This window comes from Balaenoptera borealis (genome assembly GCF_965194805.1).
Source record: "Balaenoptera borealis genome assembly, contig: HAP1_SCAFFOLD_1331, whole genome shotgun sequence".
Lineage (NCBI taxonomy): Eukaryota > Metazoa > Chordata > Mammalia > Artiodactyla > Balaenopteridae > Balaenoptera > Balaenoptera borealis.
The window spans coordinates 41,631-69,223 of NW_028122890.1; the positions used below are offsets into that span (position 1 = coordinate 41,631).

General features: G+C 37.1%; 1 long non-coding RNA gene across 1 annotated transcript in view; it reads right to left on the reverse strand.

Annotated features, from left to right (window-relative positions):
• Positions 1 to 263: 263 nt before the first annotated feature.
• Positions 264 to 27,593, reverse strand: part of LOC309621983 — a 99,210-nt gene continuing 71,880 nt past the window's right edge. The window contains exon 5 of the long non-coding RNA XR_014240397.1: positions 264 to 1,587. This is a non-coding gene — a long non-coding RNA (uncharacterized lncRNA). The remainder of the gene's footprint in view (positions 1,588 to 27,593) is intronic.

Below are 27,593 nucleotides of genomic sequence, written 5' to 3' on the forward strand. Positions count from 1 at the left end.
CACTTGCACAGCCAAGGCTGACTCAAGTCACAATTCAACCTATGGATGTGGAACTTACCGTTACTGTAGGATCCAATATGGAGACTGTACATTCTCCAGTCATGCAGGAGACCCCACCTCAGCCTCCAGAGGCACCTCAGGAGGTTGTAGTTCAATCTCCATTCCAGCAGGAGGTGACAGTTCCAACCCCAAGTAAGGATCAAGGTCAGCATTCAACATCATCCAGTGTCACCGTTCATCATGTGGACCTAGAGCAAACCACAACTCCAGAACCCACTATGGAGGTTGGACATTCTACATCCCTACGGCAGACTACAGCTCCCCCTCCAAAACACCCTGAGGTGACACTTGCACAACTACACCTGACTCAAGACACAGTTCCACCTGTGGACTTAGCAGTTAACATATCTCAGCAACCAAGGCCATCTGAGACAGTACTTTTTCCTTTGACTCAGTATTCAGTATCCACAGGTATTCCTGATGTAAAATATACCCCAGAAAAGAAGCAGCCAGAACAGAATGCCACCACAAACATCAGCATATGTGAGCTCTGTAGCTGCAAAAATGAGACACTGTCGTGTGTTGTTCTCAGCCCAAAGAGAAAGCTCCACAGAGTGCATGAGCCAGAGTCTAACACCTACAATGGCGCCTTCACCATCATGTAAGAATCGCCTTTCCTCATTTGTTCTCTGCATCCTGCCTGACATGGCAGCCTTTCTTCAGGTCTTCCTGGGTCCTCCTTATCTCCCAATCCACATAGACTGACTTTCTGTTTCCACCTTTTGTTTGTCCATGATTCCTTATCTTCATTCTCCTTCTTACTATTTTTCCCTCTCCTCCAGTCTTTTACTTTTAATTGCCCTTATTTTTTCCTTCTCCATTTTTTACCCCATTATTTAATTTCTTAACATCTACTCTTCTCCCATCTTTATTACATCTTCTTTACAGCAAAATGTCCCTCTCCCCATCTCATTGGTGGTAATACAGCAAAGTGGTTAAGAGTAGAGATTCTGGAGCCAGACTACCTGGGTTTGAACCCAGGTCTGTCATTTATTAGCTTTATGACTCAATTTCCTCATCTGTAAAATGGGGATTATGGTAGTCATCATTGCATAGGATGACTCCTATGACTCCTAAATCTCCCAATGACTCTAATCTTAAGGATTCTCTATGTAGAGTATCATGTCATCTGCAAACAATGACAGCTTTACTTCTTCTTTTCCGATTTGGATTCCTTTTATTTCTTTTTCTTCTCTGATTGCTGTGGCTAACACTTCCAAAACTATGTTGAATAATAGTGGTGAGACTGGGCAACCTTGTCTTGTTCCTGATCTTAGTGGAAATGGTTTCAGTTGTTCACCATTGAGGACAATGTTGGCTGTGGGTTTGTCATATATGGCCTTTATTATGTTGAGGAAAGTTCCCTCTATGCTTACTTTCTGCAGGGTTTTTATCGTAAATGGGTGTTGAAATTTGTCAAAAGCTTTCTTTGAATCTATTGAGATGATGATATGGTTTTTCTCCTTCAATTTGTAGGCAGAACACTCTATGACATAAATCACAGCAAGATCCTTTTTGCCCCACCTCCTAGAGAAATGGAAATAAAAACAAAAATAAACAAATGAGACCTAATGAAACTTAAAAGCTTTTGCACAGCAAAGGAAACCATAAAAAAGACCAAAAGACAACCCTTAGAATGGAAGAAAATATTTGCAAATGAAGCAACTGACAAAGGATTAATCTCCAAAATTTACAAGCAGCTCACACAGCTCAATAACAAAAAAAAAACAAACAACCCAATGCAAAAATGGGCCAAAGACCTAAATAGACACTTCTCCAAAGGAGATATATAGATTGCCAACAAACACATGAAAGAATGCTCAACATCATTAATCATTATAGAAATGCAAATCAAAACTACAATGAAATATCATCTCACACCAGTCAGAATGCCCATCATCAAAAAATCTACAAACAATAAATGCTGGAGACGGTGTGGAGAAAAGGGCACCCTCTTGCATTGTTGGTGGGAATGTAAATTGATACAGCCACTATGGAGAACAGTATGGAGGTTCCTTAAACAACTACAAATAGAACTACCATACGACCCAGCAATCCCACTACTGGGCGTATACCCTGAGCAAACCATAATTCAAAAAGAGTCATGTACCAATATGTTCATTTCAGCTCTATTTACAATAGCCAGGACATGGAAGCAACCTAAGTGTCCATCGACAGATGAATGGATAAAGAAGATGTGGCAGAGAGAGGAGAAGATGGCAGAAGAATAAGAAGCGCAGATCACCTTCCTCCCCACAGATACATCAGAAATACATCTACACGTGGAACTGCTCCTATAGAACACCCACTGAATGCTGGCAGAAGATCTCAGACCTCCAAAAAGGCAAGAAACTCGCCATGTCCCTGGGTAGGTCAAAAGAAAAAAGAAAAAACAGAGACAAAAGAATAGGGACGGGACCTGCACCAGTGGGAGGGGCCTGTGAAGGAAGAAAGGTTTCCACACACTAGGATGCCCCTCTGTGGGCGGAGACTGCAGGTGGCGGAGGGGGGAAGCTTCGGAGCCGTGGAGGAGAACGCAGCAACAGGGGTGTGGAGGGCAAAGCGGAGAGATTCCCACACAGAGAGCAGTGCCGACCGGCACTCACCAGCCCGAGAGGCTTGTCTGCTCACCTGCCAGGGTGGGTACGGGCTGGGAGCTGAGGCTCGGGCTTCAGAGGTCGGATCCCAGGGAGATGACTGGGGTTGGCGGTGTGAACACAGCCTGAAGGGGTTAGTGCACCACAGTTAGCTGGGAGGGAGTCTGGGAAAAAGTCTGGACCGACCGAAGAGGCAAGAGACTTTTTCTTCCCTCTTTGTTTCCTGGTGCGCGAGGAGAGAGGATTAAGAGCGCTGCTTAAAGGAGCTCTAGAGACAGGCGCGAGACGTGGCTATCAGTGCGGACCCCAGAGATGGGCATGAGATGCCAAAGAGGCTGCTGCAGCCACCAAAAAGCCTCTGTGTGAGCACAGGTCACTCTCCACACCTCCCCTCCTGGAAGCCTGTGCAGCCCGCCATTGCCAGGGTCCCGTGATCCAGGGACAACTTCTCCAGGAGAACGCACTGAGGGCCTCAGGCTGGTGCAACATCACGCCGGCCTCTGCCGCCCCAAGCTCGCCCCGCACTCCGTACCCCTCCCTCCCTCCCGTCCTGAGTGAGCCAGAGCCACCGAAGCAGCTGCTCCTTTAACCCCATCCTGTCTGAGCGAAGAACAGACGCCATCAGGCGACCTACACTCAGAGGCGGGTTCAAATCCAATGCTGAACCCCGGGAGCTGTGCGAACAAAGAAGAAAAGGAGAAATTTCGCCCAGCAGCCTCAGAAGCAGTGGATTAAAGCTCCACAATCAACGTGATGTACCCTGCATCTGTGGAATACCTGAATAGACAATGAATCATCCCATAATGAGGAGGTGGACTTTGGGAGCAAGATATATTATTTTTTCCCCCTTTTCCTCTTTTTGTGAGTGTGTATGTGTATGCTTCTGTGTGAGATTTTGTCTGTATAGCTTTGCTTTCACCATTTGTCCTAGGGTTCTGTCCGTCCTTTTTTTTAATTTTTTTTCTTAATAATTATTTTTTAATTTAATAATTTTATTTTATTTTATCTTACTTTATTTTATTTTATTTTATCCTCTTTCTTTCTTTCTTTCTTTCTATTTTTTCTCCCTTTTATTCTGAGCCATGTGGATGAAAGGCTATTGGTGCTCCAGCCAGGCATCAAGGCTCTGCCTCTGAGGTGGGAGAGCCAACTGCAGGACACTGGTCCACAAGAGACCTCCCAGCTCCACGTAATACCAAATGGTGAAAACCTCCCAGAGATCTCCATTACAACACCAAGACCCAGCTTCACTCAACGACCAGCAAGCTACAGTGCTGGACACCCTATGCCAAACAGCTAGCAAGACAGGAACACAGACCCATCCATTAGCAGAGAGGCTGCCTAAAATCATAATAAGGCCACAGATACCTCAAAACACACCACCAGACGTGGACTTGCCCACCAGAAAGACAAGATCCAGCCTCATCCACCAGAACACAGGCACTAGTCCCCTCCACCAGAAAGCCTACACAACACACTGAACCAACTTTAGCCACTGCGGACAGATGTCAAAAACAACAGGAACTATGAACCTGCAGCCTGAGAAAAGGAGACTCCAAACACAGTAAGATAAGCAAAATGAGAAGACAGAAAAACACACAGCAGATGAAGGAGCAAGGTAAAAGCACACCAGACCTAACAAATGAAGAGGAAATAGGCAGTCTACCTGAAAAAGAATTCAGAATAATGATAGTAAAGATGATCGAAAATCTTGGAAATAGAATAGACAAAATGCTAGAAACATTTAACAAGGACCTAGAAGAACTAAGGAGGAAACAAGCAAGGATGAACAACACAATAAATGAAATTAAAAATACTCTAGAAGGGATCAATAGCAGAATAACTGAGGCAGAAAAACGGATAAGTGACCTGGAAGATAAAATAGTGGAAATAACTACTGCAGAGCAGAATAAAGAAAAAAAAATGAAAAGAACTGGGGACAGTCTCAGAGACCTCTGAGACAACAGTAAACGCACCAACATTCGAATTATAGGGGTCCCAGAAGAAGAAGAGAAAAAGAAAGGTACTGAGAACATAGTTGAAGAGATTATAGTTGAAAACTTCCCTAATATGGGAAAGGAAATAGTTAATCAAGTCCTGGAAGCACAGAGAGTCTCATACACGATAAATCCAAGGAGAAACACGCCAAGACACATATTAATCAAACTATCAAAAATTAAATATAAATATAAAGAAAACATATTAAAAGAGCAAGGGAGAAAGAATAAATAACACACAAGGGAATCCCCATAAGGTTAACAGCAGAAACTCTGCAAGCCAGAAGGGAGTGGCAGGACATATTTAAAGTTATGAAGGAGAAAAACCTACAACCAAGATTACTCTACCCAGCAAGGATCTCATTCAGATTTGATGGAGAAATTAAAACTCTTACAGACAAGCAAAAGCTGAGAGAGTTCAGCACCACAAAACCAGCTTTACAATAAATGCTAAAGGAACTTCTCTAGGCAAGAAACACAAGAGAAGGAACACACCTACAATAGCAAACCCAAAACATGTAAGAAAATGGGAATAGGAACATACATATCAATAATTACCTTAAATGTAAAGGAATTAAATGCTCCCACCAAAAGACACAGACTGGCCAAATGGATACAAAAACAAGACCCGTATATATGCTGTCTACAAGAGACCCACTTCAGACCTAGAGACACATACAGACTGAAAGTGAGAGGATGGAAAAAGATATTCCATGCAAATGTAAATCAAAAGAAAGCTGGAGGAGCAATTCTCATATCAGACAAAATAGACTTTAAAATAAAGACTATTACAAGAGACAAAGAAAGACCCTACATAATGATCAAGGGATCAATCCAAGAAGAGGATATAACAATTGTAAATATTTATGCACCCAACATAGGAGCACCTCAATCCATAAGGCAAATACTAACAGCCATAAAAGGGGAAATCGACAGTAACACAATCATAGTAGGGGACTTTAACACCCCACTTTCACCAATGGACAGATCATCCAAAATGAAAATAAATGAGGAAACACAAGCTTTAAATGATACATTAAAAAAGATAGACGTAACTGATATTTATAGGACATTCCACCCAAAAACAACAGAATACACATTTTTCTCAAGTGCTCATGTAACATTCTCCAGGATAGATCATATCTTGGGTCACAAATCAAGCCTTGGTAAATTTAATAAAATTGAAATCGTGTCAAATATCTTTTCCAACAACAACGCTATGAGACTAGATATCAATTACAGGAAAAGATCTGTAACAAATACAAACACATGGAGGCTAAACAATACACTACTTAATAACGAAGTGATCACTGAAGAAATCAAAGGGGAAATCAAAAAATATATAGAAACAAATGACAATGGAGACACGACGACCTAAAACCTATGGGATGCAGCAAAAGCAGTTCTAAGAGGGAAGTTTATAGCAATGCAATCCTACTTTAAGAAACAGGAAACAGGGCTTCCCTGCTGGCACAGTGGTTGAGAATCTGCCTGCCAATGCAGGGGACACAGGTTGGAGCCCTAGTCTGGGAGGATCCCACATTGCACAGAGTAATTGGGCCCGTGAGCCACAATTACTGAGCCTGAGCGTCTGGAGCCTGTGCTCTGCAACAAGAGAGTCCGTGATAGTGAGAGGCCCGTGCACCACGATGAAGAGTGGCCCCCGCTTGCTGCAACTGCAGAAAGCCCTCGCACAGAAGTGAAAACCCAACACAGCCATAAGATAAATAAATAAATAAAAATTAAAAACCAAACAAAACAATTGGCCAGATACTGATGTTCTAAAAAAAAAAACAAAAACAAACAACAGGAAACATCTCGAATAAACAACCTAACCTTGCACCTAAAGCAATTAGAGAAAGAAGAACAAAAAACCCCAAAGTTAGCAGAAGGACAGAAATCATAAATATCAAATCAGAAATAAATGATAAAGAAATGAAGAAAACAATAGCAAAGATCAATCAAACTAAAAGGTGGTTCTTTGAGAAGATAAACAAAACTGATAAACCATTAGCCAGACTCATCAAGAAGAAAAGGGAGAAGACTCAAATCAATAGAATTAGAAATGAAAAAGGAGAAGTAACCACTGACACTGCAGAAATACAAACGATCATTAGAGATTACTACAAGCAACTCTATGCCAATACAATGGACAACCTAGAAGTAATGGACAATCTCTTAGAAATGCACAAACTTCCGAGACTGAACCAGGAAGAAATAGAAAATATGAACAGACCAATCACAAGCACTGAAATTGAAACTGTGATTAAAAATCTTCCAACAAACAAAAGCCCAGGACCAGATGGCTGCACAGGCGAATTCTATCAAACATTTAGAGAAGAGCTAACACCTATCCTTCTCAAACTCTTCCAAAATATTGCAGAGGAAGGAACACTCCTCAACTCATTCTACGAGGCCACCATCACCCTGATACCAAAACCAGACAAAGATGTCACAAGGAAAGAAAACTACAGGCCAATATCACTGATGAACATAGATGCAAAAATCCTCAACAAAATACTAGCAAGCAGAATCCAACAGCGCATTAAAAGGATCATACACCATGGTCAAGTGGGATTTATCTCAGGAATGCAAAGATTCTTCAATATATACAAATCAATCAACGTGATACACCATATAAACAAATTGAAGGAGAAAAACTATATGATTATCTCAATAGTTGCAGAGAAAACTTTTGACAAAATTCAACACCCATTTATGATAAAAACCCTCTAGAAAGTAGGCATAGAGGGAACTTATCTGAACATAATAAAGGTTATATATGACAAACCCACAGCCAACATTATTCTCAATGGTGAACAACTGAAACCATTTCCACTAAGATCAGGAACAAGCCAAGGTTGCCCACTCTCACCACTATTATTCAACATAGTTTTGGAAGTGTTAGCCACAGCAATCAGAGAAGAAAAAGAAATAAAAGGAATCCAAATCGGAAAAGAAGAAGTAAAGCTGTCACTGTTTGCAGATGACATGATACTCTCCATAGAGAATCCTAAAGATGCTACCAGAAAACTACTAGAGCTAATCAATGAATTTGGTAAAGTAGCAGGATACAAAATTAATGCACAGAAATCTCTTGCATTCCTATACATTAATGATGAAAAATCTGAAAGTGAAATTAAGAAAACACTCCCATTTACCATTGCAACAAAAAGAATAAAATATCTAGGAATAAACCTACCTAAGGAGACAAAAGACCTGTATGCAGAAAATTATAAGACACTGAAGAAAGAAATTAAAGATGATACAAATAGATGGAGAGATATACCATGTTCTTGGATTGGAAGAATCAACATAATGAAAATGACTCTACTACCCAAAACAATCTACAAATTCAATGCAATCCCTATCAAACTACCACTGGCATTTTTCACAGAACTAGAACAAAAAATTTCACAATTTGTATGGAAACACAAAAGACTCCGAATAGCCAAAGCAATCTTGAGAACGAAAAATGGAGCTGGAGGAATCAGGCTCCCTGACTTCAGACTATACTACAAAGCTACAGTAATCAAGACAGTATGGTACTGGCACAAAAACAGAAACATAGATCAATGGAACAGGATAGAAAGCCCAGAGATAAACTCGTGCACATATGGTCACCTTATCTTTGATAAAGGAGGCAAGCATATACAGTGGAGAAAAGACAGTCTCTTCAATAAGTGGTGCTGGAAAAATTGGACAGGTACATGTAAAAGTATGAAATTAGAACAGTCCCTAACACCATACAAAAAAATAAACTCAGAATGAATTAAAGACCTAAATGTGAGGTCAGACACTATAAAACTCTTAGAGGAAAACATAGGCAGAACACTCTATGACATAAATCACAGCAAGATCCTTTTTGACCCAGCTCCTAGAGAAATGGAAATAAAAACAAAAATATACAAATGGGACCTAATGAAACTTCAAAGCTGTTGCACAGCAAAGGAAACAATAAACAAGACGAAAAGACAACCCTCAGAATGGGAGAAAATATTTGCAAATGAAGCAACTGACAGAAGATTAATATCCAAAATTTACAGGCAGCTCATGCAGCTCAATAACAAAAGAACAAACAACCCAATCCAAAAATGGGCAGAAGACCTAAATAGACATTTCTCCAAAGAAGATATACAGATTGCCAACAAACACATGAAAGAATGCTCAACATCATTAATCATTAGAGAAATGCAAATCAAAACTACAATGAGATATCATCTCACATCAGTCAGAATGGCCATCATCAAAAAATCTAGAAACAATAAATGCTGGAGAGGGTGTGGAGAAAAGGGAACCCTCTTGCACTGTTGGTGGGAATGTAAATTAATACAGCCACTATGGAGAACAGTATGGAGGTTCCTTAAAAAGCTACAAATAGAACTACCATATGACCCAGCAATCCCACTACTGGGCATATACCCTGAGAAAACCATAATTCAAAAAGTGTCATGTACCAAAATGTACATTGCAGCTCTATTTACAGTAGCCAGGACATGGATGCAACCTAAATGTCCATCATCGGATGAATGGATAAAAAGATGTGGCACATGTATGCAATGGAATGTTACTCAGCCATAAAAAGAAGCGAAATGGAGTTATTTGTAGTGAGGTGGATGGAGTTAGAGTCTGTCATACAGAGTGAAGTAAGTCAGAAAGAGAAAAACCAATACAGCATGCTAACACATATATATGGAATCTAAGGGGGAAAAAAAAAAGGTCATGAGGAACCTAGTGGCAAGACGGGAATAAAGACACAGACCTACTAGAGAATGGACTTGAGGATATGGGGAGGGAGAAGGGTAAGAGGTGACAAAGTGAGAGAGTGGCATGGACATATATACACTCCCAAACTAGTGGGAAGCAACCGTGTAGCACAGGGAGATCAGCTCGGTGCTTTGTGACCACCTAGAGGGGTGAGATAGGGAGGGTGGGAGGGAGGGAGATGCAAGAGGGAAGACCTATGGGAATATATGTATATGTATAACTGATTCACTTTATTATAAAGCAGAACCTTACACACCATTGTAAAGCAATTATATTCCAATAAAGATGTTAAAAAAAGTATAAATTCTCAATATTAAAATAATACACAGAAATAAAAAAGACAAAGTCTTACCACTCAAAGATAACTATTATTAATATTTCAATGTATTTCTACAGGTCTTTCCTCTGTATTTCTTATTTGTTTACATAGTTGTGTATAGTATGTATAATTTGGAATTCAGTTTTTCTACTTTACATTGATAATAAAATATTCATTTTTAAAAAATTTATTCAAGAATAAAGATATTAAAAAAATTGTATGTGCAGTTTAAAACCTTCCAACAAAGAAACTTCAAGTCCAGGTGGCTTAAGTGATAAATTCTACCAAACACTTAAGGAATAAAATAATGCCAATTGTACACAAACTCTACCAGAAAGTTGAAGAGAAGGGAATACTTCCCAACTTATTTATAAGGCCAACTTTCACCGTATCAAGATTAGACAACGACATTACAAGAAAACTATAGACCAATATCTGTCTTGAACACAGAGGCAAAAATTCTTAACAAAATTTTAGCATATCAAATCCAATAATATATAAAAAGATGATACATAATGACCAAGTGGGGTTTATCTCTAGAATGAAAGGTTGGTTTAATATTTAAAAATCAATTTACCCAACTTAGTACACTAAAAAAGAAAAATCAGGACATCTCTGGTGGGGCAGTGGTTAAGAATCCACCTGCCAGTGCAGGGGACATGGCTTTGAGCCCTGGTCCGGGAAGATCCCACATGCCACGGAGCAACTAAGTCCACACACCACAACTACTGAGCCTGTGCTCTAGAGCCTGTGAGCCACAACTACTGAGCTCATGTGCCACAATTAGTGAAGCCCGTGCACCTAGAGCCCATGCTCTGCAACAAGAGAAGCCACCACAATGAGGAGCCAGCATACTGCAAAGAAGAGTAGTCCTTGCTCGCCACAGCTAGAGAAAGCCTGCTTGCAGCAATGAAGACCCAATGCAGCCAAAAATAAATAAACAAATTAAGAAAAGAAGAGAAAAATCACATAATCATTGCAATGGATGCAGGAAAAGAATGAAAAAATCTAACATCCATTCCTGATTAAAGAAAAAAACAGCCCTCAGTACACTAGGAATGGAAGGAGACTTCCTCAACTTGATAAATAACTTCGACAAAAAAACCTAACATCATATTTAATGGTGAAGGACAAAGTACTTTCTCTCCAGGATCGGGACAAAGGCAAGGATGTCTGCTCTCATTACTTCTATTTGGCATTGCACTGAAAGTTCTAGTCACTGCAATAGGGCAACAAAAAGAAAAGAGATATTCAGAATGGAAAGGAAGAAGTAAAACTATCTTTATTTGCGGATAACATGATTATGTAGAAAACCTGACAGAATCTACAAAATTGCTACTGGAACTAATAAATGAGTTTATCAAGTTTGCAGGGTACAAGATCAACATACACAAAGATTAATATATCTCAACAAACAAGCAGAGATCAAAGTTTTAAAATACTACTTATAATAAAATCAATCATATAAATACTTAGAATAAATCTGACAAAAGTTGTAAAAAAAGGGAACCCTCCTGCACTGTTGGTGGGAATGTAAATTGATACAGCCACTATGGAGAACAATATGGAGGTTCCTTAAAAAACTAAAAATAGAATTACCATATGACCCAGCAATCCCACTACTGGGCATATACCCAGAGAAAACCGTAATTCAAAAAGACACATGCACCCGAATGTTCATTGCAGCACTATTTACAATAGCCAGGTCATGGAAGCAACCTAAATGCCCATCAACAGACGAATGGATAAAGAAGTTGTGGTACATATATACAATGGAATATTACTCAGCCATAAAAAGGAACGAAATTGAGTCATTTGTTGAGACGTGGATGGATCTAGAGACTGTCATACAGAGTGAAGTAAGTCAGAAAGAGAAAAACAAATATCGTATATTAATGCATGTATGTGGAACCTAGAAAAATGGTACAGATTAGCCAGTTTGCAGGGCAGAAGTTGAGACACAGATGTAGAGAATGGACATATGGACACCAAGGGGGGAAAACTGCGGTGGGGTGGGGATGGTGGTGTGCTGAATTGGGCGATTGGGATTGACATGTATACACTGATGTGTATACAATTGATGCCTAATAAGAACCTGCAGTATAAAAAAACAAACAAAACAACTAATACTAAACTTTCATTGGGCTATTTGTATGGAAATATGTTAATATAAATGTTTCAGACATTACATGAAATTTCTAAAAATCTTATATTTGTATTTGTATGGAAATATGTATGGAAATATGTTAATATAAATGTTTCAGACATTACATGAAATTTCTAAAAATCTTATATGTTCTGGTATAATGTTATAAGTAATAATCCTAGGTATTACTTTAAAATGTATATCTCAGAAATAACTAATTTTCTTGTCAACTGCATTATTATGAACTTTCATCAAATCTTTAACCGTGGTCATTTTTAAGTCTTTTGTCATTTACAGACAGTTCTGGGTGTACTCTGATGATTTTGCAAATATGTTCCTATAAAAGGGTTTCATCTTCAAGAAAGTCATGGAAAAGACTCTGACAAGTACAGGTTTCTGGTAACTGACTGTACAGCTGAACTGAATGAATAAGCATTTTCAGAACTCTAATGAAAAACTGATGAACTCATAAAAGTGCTAACAAAAGATCAAGATGAAAAAAAAAATTAATTACATGGGACTGAGTGAACTGATGAGGATGAGTATAATTTTTGTGACTTTCTGTCTGAATTAAAAAAAAAAAATCCCACAAGGACTCAGAGGCAAAGAATATACAAATCAATTTTCACTGCAAAGTAAAGGAGCTGTTACAGTGGAGGACTACTGGACTGAATGTCAATATTATGACATAGTATGAGTGTGTTTCATGTTTGGTAATTGCAATCATTGTTGCTTTTGTTGTGGTCATCCATGTACAATGCTTGGTGTCAGTCTATTTATCTCTTGTAAAAATAAAATACAGTGTGTGTGTGTGTAAAAAAAAAAAAAAAGGACTTGCACACTGAAAACTGTAAAATATTGCTGGGGGAAATTAAGGAAGACCTAAATAAATGGAGAGATATAATGTATTCATGGACCAGAAAATTCAATATTGTTAAGATATCAATTCTCCCCAAATTGATTTATAGATCAACATCCCAGTAGGCTTTTCTATAGAAATTGACAAGCTAATTCTAAAACTCATATGGAAATAAAATTTAGAATAACTAAAACAACTTTGAAAAAGAACAAAGTTGAAGAACTAACAGTAACTGATTTCAAGGCCTATGAAGCTACACTTTAAGGACATTATGATAGTAGTGTAAAGATAGACAAAAAGATCAAAGGAACAGAATAGAAATTTCAGAAGTAGAGAGATGTGGACAACTGAATTTCAGGTTCAAAGGAATTTAAGTGGAGAAACGATAGTCTTTTCAACAAATGATGTTGGAACAATTGAATATCCAGGTGCAAAAAAAAAAAAAAAATGAACTTCCATCCAAACCATATACAGAAATGAACTCAAATTTGTTCAAAGATTTAAATGTACAACATAAAACTATAAAACATAAAATTATAAAACTTCTAGAACAAAACAGGTGAAAAATTTTATGACCTTGAGTTAGGCAGGATTTCTTAGATACAACACCAAAAGCATAATCCATAAAAGAAAAACATAGATAAATTAGACACCATCAAAATTAAGAATTTCTGCCCTGCAAAAGACACTCCTGAGAGAATGAAAAGATGAGTCACAGAATGGGAGAAAATATTTAACAACTTACATATTGGATAAAGGACTAAGTTCCATATTGGATAAAGGACTAATTTCCATATTGGGTAGAGGACTAATTTCCCTTTAAAGAACTGTCAAAACTCCAGAAAAATATAGATAAAAGATTCAAAGATATACAGATGGAAAGTAAGCATATGAAAAGATGTTTGACATGATTAATCATTAGGGATGCTACAGTGAGATACAACTACACACCTATTAAATTATCTAAAATTAAAAATACTGAGCAAAGCAAGTGCTGGCTGCAATGTGAAGAAAATGCAACTCTCATGCACTGCTGGTCGAGATGTAAAATGATCAAACCACTATGGAAAATAGGTATTTTTTAAAAACTTAAACATAAACTTTCCAATGATTGAGCCATTCTACTTGCAGGTATTTACCCAAAAGAAATGGAAGTATACATCCATACAAAGACTTGTACAGAAATATTCATAGCAACTTTACCTGTAATAGACAAAGACTGAAACAACTCAAATGTCCATCAATGGTGAATAGATAAATTGTGGTACATCCATATAATGGAACACTATTCAGCAATAAACAGAAATGAATTACTGATATATACAACAATATGGATGAAGATTAAAATAATCATGCTGAGTTAGAAGCCAGTTAGAAAAAAGTATACACCATATGATTCTACTTACATAAAATTCTACAAAATGCGAACAGAAAGCAGATCAATGGTTGCATGGTGACTGGGAAGGACAAGGAACGATAGCAAGGAAGAATTACACATTGACATTAAGAAACTTTCTGAGGTGATGGACATTTTGATTTTGGTGATTTTTTCATGGTGTGTATGTATGTGTGTGTGTGAACACAGATTATTGTATGTCAATTATACCTCAAAATGCTGTTAAAAGAAATGATATTATATGAGAGAGACAATTGGGGAAATTTGAATAGCAACTCTTTATTAGGTAATATTATTGTGTAGGAATTTAATTTATTCAATACTCTGTGTTAACAGTATTGTAGTTACATAGGAAAATAATTTTTAATATCCAGAGAGGAGGGCATCTAGCTAACAAGAGAGGGATCACAATTGCAGCAGATACTGTGGGAGGCTGAGGAAGATGAGGCTAGAGCAGTGACCAATGTGTGACTGCGTGGTGAAGACAGTCACTTGTCAGCTGACCTGACAAAGACGGTTGGAACAGACTGCTAAATGCAGGGCCCTTTCCGCCTACTAATCTCATGCAATTCCGTCAACTAGCCTTGGCACAACAGAAAGTTTCTATTAGCTTGCCATATTGGAAGGGGGATGGCACAATTTTAGGTACAGTACATTGTGTAATAAACTGTCACAATAGGGTCCTACAGAAATAGTTTTTTAAACTGCAAAAAAATGAAACTTGACCCTTCCCTCACAACATATATGAAAATTAACTCAAAATGAATCATAGGCCTAAATGTAACTATACAACTTCTGGAAGAAAACATAGGAAAAATCTTTGTGATTTTGGGTTAGACAATGGGGTCTCACACAAAGATTTCTTAGATAAGACACAAAAAAGCACAAACCATCTAAGGAAAATTGCTAAGGGACTTCCCTGGTGGTTAAGACTCGTAGTTCCCAATGCAGGGGGCCCGGGTTCGATCCCTGGTCAGGGAGCTAGATCCCACATGCATGCCACAACTAAGAGATAGCATGCCACAACTAAGAAGCCCATGAGCCACAATTAAGGAGCCCATCTGCCACAAGTAAGACCCAGCACAACTAAATAAGTAAATTAAATAAATATAAAAAAAAGAAAAATTGCTAAATTAGAGTTCATCAAAAATTTAAAACTTTTAGTCTTCAGAGACACTTTAATACAATGAAGATAAGTCACAATCTGGGAGAAGATATTTACTAAACACATATCTGGGAGAAAGGACATTTTCCATTGCTTTTTATATAAAGCACTCTTAAAACTCAATATAAATACCCAATTAAAAAATGGATTTGAACAGACACTTCATTTCAAAAGATATTTGCACATGAATAGACACTCAACATCATCAGCTATTACAGAAATGCAAAATGTGGCAAAAACCACGAGATGCAACTACACACCTACTGGAAAGGCTAAAAGTTTTTAAAAATCAAATATAAGGATCAGGTGAAGATGTGGAGCCACTGCAACTCTCATAGACTGCTAGTGGGAAAGCAAAATGGCACAGGCACTTTAGAACACAGTTTAGCAGTTTCTTAAAAAGTTAAATATGCACTTAGCATATGATGAAGTAATCCCACCCTTAGGTATTTTACCCCAAAGAAATGAAAACATATGCTCGCACAAAACATATGTTCACACACACATGTGAGTGTTTTCAGAGGCTTTGTTCATAATAGCCAAAAAACTAGAAACAACTCAAATGTTCATCAAATGATGAATGCGTAAACAAACTGTGTATCCACACAACTAGAATACTACTCAGCAATAAAAAGGAATGAACTACTGACAGGTGCAACAAAACAGATGAATCTCCAAAGAGACTGGCTAAGTCAAAGAAGCCAAAAACAAAAGGCTACATACCACATGATTTCATTTATAAGGTATTCTGGAAAAGGCAACATTATACGGACAAAATTCAGATTGGTGGTTGCCAGGGGCTGGTAGTGGGAGGAGGACGGATTGACTACAAAGGGACATGAGGGGTCCTTTGGGAGTGCAGAAGTTTTCTTTACCTCAAATGTGGTGGTGGCTACAGAACTATACATTTGTCAAAACACATCACACTGTATATTTAAAAATAGTGACTTTTGTTAAATGAAAATTATACATAAATAAACCTGACTTAAGAAAATAATAAAACAAACCTAAAAAAACAATTGTGTGAAAACAAATGTAAGAAAAATCAACTTACAGTTTTTCCAATTCAAGGGTCATCATGAGGATGCTTTCAATTGTTGTAAGTGACACTTGTGTTGTTCCCATGTCTCTGAAGGAGAAGCCCAAACATGCATGATATAAAACCCAAAGACAAAAATTCTAAACTTAAAAAGATACTTAACATGTGATTACTTCAATTCTTGCTTCTTACTTGCCATACATGATAATTCCAAAGAGCTCTTACTGAAGAAATTTAAATTTGCATCATCAAATTAATGACCTTGGTGCTGAACAGTACAATCATTTTTATTATCCTAACTTCTCATTTTCAATTGCATCTACCTCTTTTGATGACTCTTTTTTTAAAAAATAATGTACCCCTTATTCCTTTTTGCTTTCTGGGATAAATAATATTCCTACATGCATCTACATGTTCCATATCTATATGTGTTCTTCAACACTGTTCTCATTCTCTGCTGGCTGTCTTACTCATATATATTCTTCCTTAATCCTTTTCTTTGCCAATAACTCTTATTTTCAATAACCCAGTTAAAATCTAAATTATGACTTTTTAGCCAAAGTACTCAATCTTTGACGAAAGTAAAAAAGAGCAGAAATTATCTCATGAGCCATGAAACTCTTGCAATACTTACAAATATTTTAATGCTAGCAATTTAAAAAGATAAGAATCTTCAACTCTTGTCAAAGGATTATGATTGAGAATTCTGAAAAATGGAATGGAATTTAAATTATCTGAATTTTCAATTACTTCCATGAAAGCTTATATTCAGTTTTTTTGGTATGGAACTTGAAGGTTTAAAAAAAGAGTCATTTTCTCTCTTTACCTATAAATCACCCTTAGCATCTGTAAAACACTTTTTCATTGGAAACTACCCAGGTTTCTAGATGACTATGTGGAGAAGAGAAACAAACAAACAAACAAAAATATAGAAAAAAAGTGGCTAGCAAAGAAAAAATATGCCAAAGAACTTTTCAGGTTAAAAACCCTAGAAGTGACTATGCTGGTAGGAAGCCCTTGCTCGGTAAAAAAGTACTATTTCTAGTGTCCTCCATAATTCAAGGTGTTTTTCCTTCATCTCTACAAATTTTTTAAAATTTCATGATTTAAACTACCCAGTTAAAGACAAAAATAGGGCTAATTCCTTGGTTCTGGAGCCAAAGAAGAAGAGGTATATCCAAGAGGAACTGGTGAAAGCCATACTCCCATCACATAGTCCCATGTGTATTCTTGTATCATAGCCTTTGTTACTGTGTATGTAATCACCTGTTTACTTGTCAGTCTCCTAGATTGTCAGCAACTTGAGAGCAGGGACCACACTTTATTGTCATTATTATTCCTGTTCCTGACATAGTGTCTAATATTTACTAGGTATTTAATAAATGTTTGCTGAATAAATAAATAACATTTTGTTTATATATCAATGAAATAAACAAATTAATTTTGGGGAACAAAATTTTATTCTAAAATGCTGGTATAGATTTTCTTCTAGTTCTTTCTTTCTTTCTTTTTTTTTTAGTTCTTTAAAACAAATAAGGGGGAAAAACAAAACCCCAAAAGAAACAGTAAGAAAGAAAAGAATATCTGACTTTAGGTTAACTCTACTCAAGAATTATTAGCGTATATTTGAGAATATTATAAAGATAAATATGAAAACTAATATCTTTTGGGTTGCCAGGCATCTGTGATCAGCATTTAACATTTAATCCTCACAGTAACCTTATGTGATAGATATACTACCCCATTGTACAAATGAGGAAACTGAGGCACAGAGAAGTTATATAACTTGTCCTAAGTCATCAAGCTAGTAAGAAGCAGAGCTGGAATTTGAACTCAGTTCTGACTCTAAAGCCTCTACTAAACCTGAATGGAAAAAAAAGCAGGGGGGTGTTTAAAACATCTGTTACTTTAACCTTAATTTTGAGAGCACTAAATATAGAAATACCTTTTCAAACTTCATCTACCCATCTGGGAAAGTGTCTATGAGAATGATATTTTCCTCTTTTTATTTATTTATTTATTTCCCTATTTATTTATTTTTTCCTTAATCATCTCCCATGATAAATATTTAATTAGCCTATGGTCATTGAGACTTTAGAGATTTTAAAAAATATTGCAGGAAAATCAGTAAAAATGATGGAGGAAGGACATCTGAAAATTCATCCCTCCATAGAAGCAACAATAACAACATGAAAACTAGCAAAAAGGTCAGAATCAACTTTTTCTGAACTCTGGAAATTTAACCAACAGGCTTGCAGCAAATTGGGGAGCAATTTATTCAAGGAAAACAAATTAATTTCTGTAAGAACAATGAGATCTCTGTTGCTTTAATTGTCCTCGACCTTTGCTCTCCATACCAGTGGTAGCCTTGAAAAACAGCCCACATACCTGGTACCAGAAGGAGCAGCATGGACTGGGAGGTCCTTCAAAGCCTCATTCCCGAAGAACTGTCATTGTTTTACATGTCTGGTGGTCCCCTGGAAGACCTCACTTGAAAGGCTTGCCTTTGACCTGACTGAGAGCTGTCTAGGGAGAAAAGCCTCTCCTCACGTGGCATTTTTGGAAAACATTTTCAAGCAAATATTTTAACATGGAGGTTGCATGAGGCAATGGATAACAGTTTGGGGCAAAAAACAGCCGAACCGAAAAGCTTAAAAAAAAAAGCTGAGGAATGAGATGTCCACAGAGACTTTGAAATGTTCCAATGTATTCCTGGGAAACTGGAAGACCACAAAACATATTCCTGGGAATCTAGGAAAATAACTGTTAGCATTAATAAATGAGTTCAGCAAGGTTGTAGGATATAAGATCAATATTATTTCTACACACCAGCAATGAGTAATCCAAAAATGAAATTAAGAAAACAATTCCATGTGTAACAGCATCAAAACAAATAAAACACTTAGGGAAAAATTTAACCAAGTAAATGCAAGATTCACACTGAAAAATACAAAACTGTTGAAAGAAATTGAAGAAGATCTAAATAAATAGAAAGACATGCTGGATTCATGGACTGGAAGATAATCTTATTAAAATTTCACTACTTCCCAAATCGACCTATGGTTCCATTGCAATTCCTGTCAAAATCCCAGCTGACTTCCTTCCAGAAATTGCCAAGCTAATTCTAAAGTTCATATGGCAATTCAAGGAAACAGAATAACCAAAACAACGTTGGTAAAGAACAAAGTGGGAGGACTCACACATCCTGGTTTCATAACTCAGTTCAAAGCGACTGCAATCACAGTGTGGTACTGGAATAAGAACAGACATGTAAATCAACGGGACAGAATTGACAGTATAGAAATAAACCCTCATATTTATGGTCTATTGATTTTCAACAAGGGCGCCAAAACAATTCAATGTGGAAAGAACAGTCTTTTCAGATGATGCTGGGACAACTGTACATCCACACACAAAATAATGAAGCTGGACTCCTACACTTCCCACCATATATGAAAATTAACTCCAAATGGATCAAATATCCAAATGTAAGAGCTGAGGTTATAAAACTCTTAGAAGAAAACACAGGAGTAAATCTTTATGACCTTGCATTAGACAACAGTTTCTTAGATATGATACCAGAAGCACAAAGGAAAAATAGATGAATTGGATTTTATAAAAATTAAAAAGTTTGTGCTTCAAAGGACACTATCAAGAAAGTGAAAAAAACATATAGAATGGGAGAAAATACTACAGGTGGGAAGAATAAGATGCAGTTGGGAGAAGAAAAGTATAGTAGTTGCTAGGTGTGACAATCTCAAAATTTTGAACTATTACAAATAAAACAGCCACCCTAAATCACCCCAAAGGACAGACCCAAGTTATTTTTGTTTTTAGCATTTATGCTTTTCTAAATCTGAGAAGCTGCCAGGATTTTAGTACATAGCAGAAAGTGATGACAACAACCTGAAGTGTGCAAGCTTTTGTGTGTACATAGCTATCTAAAGGAAACCAATGCTAGTTGACTGGGGGAGCATTAGGGCGGCTCTGTGACCGCAGCTCAATTTGCCTTCATAGTGTGGCCACACCTACCTCATTGATATTCTCAACAATGGGGTAAATAATTCAATAGGGATAAGGCTTTGATTTTCCTCTTATTCTCTCTTAGTGCTTATGTTCTTGGTACAATATTGCTGTACCACAGACAAGCCAGCATGTGAATGTCCTCTGTCTGGTTAAGTTATATAGCCTTTCTACATTGTAGAGTCCTTCAGTTTCTAAAATCATGGAGCTTGTATTGTTAGAACCAATGAAGTGACTAAAAGAATTTTTAAAAATAAGCCATCAGTCTGGACCTGCATAGGTGAATGAAGGAGAAACACTTTAAAGTCAGAAAAAAAAAGTATACTTAACATTTAGGATTATCAACCACTGCTGGTTTTCCATAATATATTTCATTCCTGATTTTACCTGAAAGAGACATGATTACTACGACCATTCAAAAAGTGGTACTTTATTAATTAATAAGCTCTTGGCTCATCTTTGAGGTGGATTTCGAATTTAAAATAGACTACCACACTGCTAACTACTTCACCTGATATTTGTCAATAACATAGTGGCTTCATTCAAGAAATCTACTGATTTATAATTACCTGAAACCCAGTGATGAATCAAGGTTTTGTGGGGCCTGAACCTCATCTACTTTGGGAAATTCAATCTAATAAAAACATGCAAAGTTATGAATACAAAAATTGCTAGGACCCCTCTCAAGACCTTGGAAGGGACCTATGCAAGTGAGGAGCCCTGAAGCCTAAGCTCCATTGAATTCATAAAAAATCGACATCAGGTGGGGCCCTTAGCCAAACTTATTTAATGCAGGCAACTTATAAACACCCCAGTAATATGTCATTATAGGTAGTAAAATGACTTAATTCGAGGGTGGCATCTTCCCTTGGTGGCTTGCCTTTGGAAAGAGATGCAGTAAGTTTGTATCTCACCATGGCAAATGTTTCCTGAAGCAAATTAGCTTTGTCTATTAGAAAGACTTAGCCCAAAACAAAGACTTACTATACTGTGACAATCTTTTGAAAGTAACTGTGAATGAGTTTTAGGAGTACAGTACTGATTTATTTCCAACACCAGATAGTTCTGATTCTTTCACTACCTTTTTCTGTCATTTAAGAGGAACACAAATTCAAAAGGAACAAGATGGTGCCTCTTCCATTACAAATCTTTTCTAACCTACCACCCATTTTCTACTTCATCAACCCCTCCCTCACCTTGTTACCCTGCTGCATAGATGCTAGAATGGGTATCATATATGTTTTCCCATCAACATCCTCTTTCTCCTTCCAGAATGTAAGCTTCTTGGGGACAAAGTCCCTGCCCTATGCGTCTTTGTATCTTCAGCACTTAGTACAGTTCTGACACACAGTGGGCATGGCACTCAGTGAATGTTTTTGAATGAATTCATTAATTTTTAAACTGTGATTTATGTATTTATTTATTTACTTCTACAATGTATTTACCTGTGTTGCCTACATAACTATAGTGAAACTCTGATTCTTATACGGAACTCTTCGTGTTATGGGATGTTTAAGAAAGGCGGTGAGTTTAAGACGTTGTATTGACGCTACTAAAACCTCCTGGTGAAGGGACCTCATGAGCCTGCTCTCCGGTGCTCTGGCAAAAGAAAAACTGACCCTCGGTGCTCTCTCCCCAAGGTAGGTATCAGCAAACTAACAAGGGAAAGGAAGGAAGCCGCTAAAGATAGGCATCTGCAGGAATTGCTAATCCAGCTCCAGACACAGCCTCAACACCTTCATTAACCCAAAATGAACTGTGTGAAACTGGATTTCTGAACCATAAGACAGGTAAGAGAGTCTTTTCCAAAGCCAGGTGTAGAAGAGCTCTTTACCTTGAGTCTAAAATCGCCTTCGGGCCATTGAACGTACTCACTCTCATTTCCTTGGGTCATCAGAAATCACAGAATTTTTGAGCTGAAGGGGTGTAAAATCCACACTTCTTATTGAAAAGTAGTCAGCAAAGAAAGTATATTGAATTAGGCTACAGCAATGTATTTTCTTTGTATTTCTCACACTACAGCTAAACACAAACAAAGTCTTTTTCCATACCTCAAAGCTTCCTATTGGCCACAGATCATTCACTTCAGAGATCTATGCTTTTTGAAAAATAATGTTCTGGGTGGCTGGGGAGAGCCCTGTGGTGGGTGTTCAGGAATTCTTTCTACTTTACCATTTAAAAGAGCTAATAATGGTTGGGGAAGCACCCACACCTTTTGCTCCCTGAAGAATTCGGTGCTAAACTTAGTTCTTTGCAGCTCTGTGTTGCATACATTTTAAGCAGTTAGGAACTTTGCACATGAGCAGGAATCAAAGTGAAATTCAAAAGTGGAACTTCATGGACCATTCGCATATTGGAGAGGCATCAGTGGGATTCCATGACAATGCTAATTTGAGTGTTTTTGCTTGGTGCCTTTTATTGCCCGTGCCAAAGATCAGTACTATGGAAAGCAGAGCGTTTCATATATATGAGTTAAACAAGTCTCTTGGCCTCTTTGTACCTTACTTACTTTCCTCATTTGAAAAATAAATAAATAAATGGCTCTCAAGACATACTTTCCAGAATTCATACTGGGCTTACACCCAGCTTACCAATAACTGCATGATGTTTTTACACACAGTTTTTTACATGCATTCATCTTCTATTTCACTTACAACTTGTGTAAATCTGCATTCCATGCCAGGCCTGAAACGTTCCAAAGCTCAGTTCTGTGAGTAAATTGCAATCAAGATTTCTGCAAAAAAAGACACAAGCAAAAAAGAAGAAAAATATATATTCTTTCAGAACATTTATCCTTTGGCAATAATTCTAATTTATATATGATGAAACACAACATCACTACTCCCTCCATACAGTAAAGAAATCTCACTGTGGAAGATATTATGATCTATACTTTCATGATTATATATGTGGTGCATTAGATACAAAATAGTAAACGCTCATTAAATACTTGTGTTAAGTGATCTTTATTTCTCTAGAAAGGCAGCACTATTGACATTTTGGGCTGGATAATTCTTTGCTGTGGGAGGCTCTCCTGTACACTGTTGGATGTTTAGTAGCATCTCTGGCCTCTGTCCACTAGATGCCAGCAGCATATACAGTTTTGACAAGCAAAAATGTCTCCAGACGCTACCAAATGTCACCTGCGTGCAAAATCACCCTGGTTGAGAGCCACTGAACTATAATGATTCACTCTGATCTGTGTAATAATTCTCCCACTAATCTTTGCTAGAGACAAAAAGGATTTGCTACAAAATTTTAATAGTAAATTTAATCATATTTCAAAATAAGTAACAAATTACTTTGACAAAAAATTAAGCTTTACAAAAATTTGAAATATAATGAAGTTATATTTATAACTTACATAAACTGCATAAAAGGTAGTGGTTCAAATGTATGTCTTTCGATAGACTGTATTTTATTGCAGGATAAATCTCTAGGAAAAGTAAAAGGAAAATATTTCCTCAATTAGCTATTTGATATCTAATAAGTAAGAATAACTAGTAGAAGTTAGAATGATAATAATAAATAAGAAGCTTTGGTCTAAACTCCAAACCTTAGGAATTATTATTTGAACCTTCCAGAGCCCCTAACCCTGCCTTCACCTCTCTTAAGAGTCTCATCTTCAAGATCTTCATAAATTAAATATACAACTATAGATCTTGATAGATTTTGGAGGTAATCTTTCCTGAGAGCAGAAGCATTGATTAGATTCCACCTTTCGTGGTCTCATCAAATTCTAGATTATGAGCTCAAAGTTTTTATCTCTATATATCATTATAATTTCTAATATTAAAAGGAATATTCTTATATTTACACACTTCCCAGTAGAGTTCTGTTTTTCTAGGTCAATTCATTACCAGAAGAAATAAAAGATACCCTTTCATGCAACTTGAAAGGAAGTTACCTCGCTCAGTAATATGTAACTTTAATTCAGTATTACACTTTCTATCATATTGACTTTTATTCGAAAATACCTACTCTTGACTATAGCTGACTATCTTATTTCCATTGATTCCAGCTTAGTCTCTCATTTCACCTGGATGGGTATAACTGTCTTCTGATTGGTGTTTCCATCTCTACCCTCTCCCTTTCTAAGCCATCCTCCACGCGATCACCAGATTAACTCTCCGGAAGTGGTTCTCAAATACCAGCATCACTTGTGAACTTACTGAAGATACAAATACTCAGCCCTACTCTGGACCTCTTGAGTCAGTAACTATGGGGGTGGAATTTGTGTTTTCACAAGCCCTCCAAGTGGTTGGTTCTGTTGCAGGCTAAAGCTTGTCCTAAAGCACTGCTGTGGTAACATGGTAGCTTGGCATGTTATCCTTGGCTTGGCCTCCAAAGCCCTAGATGATCTGGCTCTAATCTCCTACTCTTCCCACTTGTACTCTACAGGTACTCAGAGTATTTTTCTTGTGTTTTGCCTATCTCCCACTTTCCTTTTGCAAGCTTATTCTTCCCAAGATGTCTGTCATTGATACCCAATGGCCCTTCGAGGTCCCGTTTAAATAGCATTGCTCTAGTAACATCTTCCCTGATCCAATTTGAAGTCTTTTTTCCCTCTTTTGTGTTCCAATACCAACTTATAGCTCTCTTTGCCCATATTCATTTCTTTCTTTAAATATAGCTATTTTTGCAACCCATTTCCTCTGAGCATAAACTTCTTCAAATTATGGACAATATCCTGCTTATGTGCATCGTCTATCATGTTTAAAGCCAACACGTGGACATAAAGCAAACTCAAATATTAATAAAATCAACAAATAGCTGGGGAGTGGATTGAAGGAGGAAATGACTGTTTTAAAAGAAATGTAGTTTTATAACTTCATGGTGCCTCCACAGCACTTTGTCATTATGGTTTGAGCTTATATGTTTATTTTCCCTGTGAGATCATGAGTTGCTAAAAGGAGTCCTGTCTTACCCATCTTCGTGTTTACAACACTAGGCGTAGTGCTGAATAGCATATTCTTTTTCCACTTTTTTATTGATTGGCTTTTTCTTTTTAAAGAATGAGAATACTTATGCTAACCTGAAATAATCAGATTATAAAGTATTTCATAGTAGAAGTAATGAAGGGCCTAGTCCACTGAGCAGTTATCTTATTTGTTTTTCTCCAAAGTGTGTTTGTACAGTTTGGAGTGTAGATGGCAGAGAAAAGACTAAAATAAAGGTGATTACCCCTTAAGGCTTGGAAGGTTTGATCATTAAAAGAACTATTTTTAGGGTCATGTGAGGCTCTTTATACCCACTTCCCTTAAGCCTTTTATATTTGCAAGAAGAATCTATTTGCTAAAGAGGATCATTAATTGGCTTAATAAGGATTAATGACATACACAGCTTTGGGTGCCATGGACAAAGGACGAAAACTGAGCTTTTATAGCAAAAAACACAGTTATCTCCTTATCCCTAAATAAAAAGAAATACTAGGCAAGCATTTCCTCTTTGATAAAGAAGCTGGAGAGGGAATTCCCTGGCAGTCCAGTGGGTAGGACTTGGAGCTTCCACTGCTGGAGACGTGGGTTCAATCCCTGGTCAGGGAACTAAGATCCCGCAAGTCGTGTGGCGTGGCCCAAAAAACAAAACAAACAAACAAACAAAGAACAGAAAAAAAAGGCTGGAGAGATTTTTGTTAGGAGCATTTCTGATATGCTTATTTAGTGTAAACATTTCTAAATATACCACTTAACCATCATCTTAAACATTCTTAATATTGGTATCACAATTCCTGCATGGAAATCCTTAACAAGAATTTGTTCTTTTGGTAACTTAATGTGTTCTTGACAATACTGATATTTTTTTAAGATTTTTTTTTTTTTGATGGGGACCATTTTTAAAGTCTTTATTGAATTTGTTACAATACTGCCTCTTTTTTTTTTATGTTTTGGTTTTTTGCCCATGAGGCACGTGGTATCTTAGCTCCCTGACCAGGGATTTAACCCGCACCCCCTGCATTGGAAGGCAAAGTCTTAACCACTAGACCACCAGGGAAGTCCCTTCACAATACTGTTTACATAATTCATCTGCTTAAATATTTAATATTTAAATGTTAATTTAATTTAGATTAAATTATCAAAGTTATGAGTTAATGGTCTTCATATTAATGTAAGTATTCTAAATTTTCTTGTCCTGTAGGGAACAATTTGAGGTTAACTTTAATTCCTCTCATTTCACTAAACCAACTTTTTCAAACCTTTTCTGTAAAGGCCAGATAAGTCAATATTTTAGGCTTTGCAGGCCACATGCAGTCTCTGTCACATATTTTTCTCCGTTTCTTTTTTTTCTCATTTACAGCCTTTTAAAAATCACTTTTAACTTATGGGCTGTATAAAAACGGACTGTGGGCCAGATTTGATCCACAGGTCATAAACAAAATATAAATACAGATGGAGAGTATATGAACACATATAACAAGGTTCATATGGGAGTCTATAATTGCTCAGACCTCATTACCACTTTTCCTCTACAACTAAAGTGTATTTTCCTATCTATACCTTGTCTAATAATGAAAAAATTAAAAATGAATAGGAGATATTCAGTGCGAGTGATGGGCTGGGGCCCTCCACAGACCTACAGAATTGTAGAATTTTATTGCTAGAAGAATTTGAAGAGATTATCTAACTTGAACCCCTTAAATACTTTATAATCTACTTTATAGATAAGAACTCATAAATAAATATGATTAACTTACAAATATCGGAGAGATAGCAAACCTTCAAAGGAGTCCTTATGTAATTCAGTCAAATAATTTTCCCTGAGAATTCTGAAAAATGAAAATGTTATTTCTGGATCAAAATGCAAAATAACTACAACTGTATACTACATAGGACTAACTCCTATATGTGGAGGAAAGCTGGGTAACGGTGCCACCTAAACAACCTAATTCTTATTTAATTTTGGGATGATGATTTCTGCTCTGTTTTCATTTAAACCTTCTTTTCACGTCCTCCTTTGTGTCCATCTCTCTCCATCACGCATGGGCACATGCACACACACGCACACACACAAACACACACACACAACCCAACCACGAAATCATATAGTTAATGCCTACTCTCTAGATTGCGAAGTCTCTGTTAGAACCCAGCTCTGGGTGGCACCAACGTTGCAGAGCTGCCCTTCCCTCCTCTCTTTCCCCAAACCTTATTGGGAAGTCCGACACAAAATTGTATCAGGGCAAATGAAGCCTTCTTATTTTTTCCGCCATTAAAAATTTTTTGAA